The sequence below is a fragment of the Psammomys obesus genome, unplaced genomic scaffold (assembly GCF_907164565.1).
Source record: "Psammomys obesus unplaced genomic scaffold, mPsaObe1.curated_primary_1811, whole genome shotgun sequence".
NCBI lineage: Eukaryota > Metazoa > Chordata > Mammalia > Rodentia > Muridae > Psammomys > Psammomys obesus.
Window position 1 is genome coordinate 19,659 of NW_026591598.1, and position 1,605 is coordinate 21,263.

Consider the following 1,605-nt stretch of genomic DNA (forward strand, 5'->3'; position numbering starts at 1 on the left):
ATGGTGGGCAAGCCTGCTGTTGTGGTGTCAAGCAAGTAGCTGGATGGTTTTCGAAAATGGTATTATAATGGTGCAGGATTCAATAAACTGGGGTTAACATGAGATGACACAATGTTTGAAACTGAAGATGTAAAAGAAGCCATAAGAAGGCTTCCCGAGGACCTTTATAACGGCAGAATGTTTCGCATTAAGAGAGCCCTGGACCTGACTATGAGGCATCAGATCCTGCCTAAGGAGCAGTGGACAAAATGTGAGAAGGACAAATTCTACCTTGAACCCTATCTTAAAGAGGTTATTCAGGAAAGAAAAGAGAGAGAAGAATGGGCAGAGAAGTGATCTCGTCGTTGAGATCTGTGGGTGTGCCTGGTCTCAGCATATTTTCATGACATTATTTCAACCTGAATCACAATTTAAGAGTTATTGGCTCTGCAGATGCCTCATTTTAAATAAATGTCTACTGTAAAAAAAATCTGATCTCAATCATAGTTGTGATATATATAAAGATAAAATTTATAATAATAAAAATAATGACAGCAAGCTGGGCATGGTGGCACATGCCCTTAATCCCAGCACTTGGGAGGCAGAGGCAGGCAGATCTCTGAGTTTGAAGCCAGCCTGGTCTGGGAGTTCGAGTTCCAGGAGGGCCAGGGCTACACAAAGAAACCCTATCTTGAAAAACAAAACAAAGGACATTGCTCCTAGAAGCATTGCAGGTGTGGCTGCTGTGTCTCATGTGCATCAGTGAGTGGCAGAGAAGAGAGAGGTGATGTCTATGCTCAGGGGTCTGACCTGTGGACATCTGAATGATTAGTAGCCTAACACCTCCTGAACAAAAGCAAACCTGAGATGACCACCAGTTCAGTGCCAGGGGGCCCAGACAGGGAGCCAGCCTAGGATGAATACCAGTCCAGTGCTGTTCAGGCCTGGACTAGCTCCCAGAGTGGGGGAGTGAGCTGGAGACTCAAAGAACACCACCTAGGACCATGGGTCCTGGTCAGAAGTAAGCCCAAGACAGACATCCCTTGAGTGGGGGCATGCAGGCCTCGGTGAGGAGTGAGCTGGAGATGACCACCAGTCCAGCACCATGGGTCCTGGACAGGAAGCTAGGCTGAGACAACAACCCTCCGGTTCTGCCTCTCTTCCCTTCTCCACTACTTACTTGCTTCTTTTAGTAGTGCCCAGGGTCTCTGAGTGTCTGGGGTCCTCTCAGGAGTGGTCTCAGGAGTGCTATGCCTGGGAAGAAGTCATCTCAGCCATGGTCTGCCCCCCCCCACCCGTCACCCTTCCCTGGTGGAGAAATGGAAGAGAAAGAGGAACAGAGGGATGGGGACACAATGAAGAGAAACAGAACTGGAGATTCGAGGGTAGTGAGGAACAGCCTGCTGTGAGTAGCCGATGATGCGACCTGGGACCAGTTGGGGTCCTGGCCTGTGCTGCCACTGTGGGCCACGTTTGGGACTGTGGCCCTGCAGAAGCAAGGGTTTGTGATAACCAAAGCCCAGGCAAATGTCTATGGTCTGGTCTGCCACCTGGGTGTCTAAGGGCTGTGCCCACCCCTCATGGACAAGCTGGCCTTGCAGGTGTGAGAGCAGGAGAGATGACTCT

At 49.8% G+C, this 1,605-nt stretch overlaps 1 non-coding gene and 1 pseudogene across 1 annotated transcript; both read left to right on the top strand.

Annotated features, from left to right (window-relative positions):
- Positions 1–336, top strand: LOC129679997 (cytochrome b-c1 complex subunit 7-like; annotated as a pseudogene).
- A 355-nt stretch (positions 337–691) lies between these two features.
- Positions 692–823, top strand: LOC129680042 (small nucleolar RNA SNORA17). The gene has a single exon (XR_008720636.1). It is a non-coding gene; the product is annotated as a small nucleolar RNA SNORA17 (small nucleolar RNA).
- Positions 824–1,605: the final 782 nt, after the last annotated feature.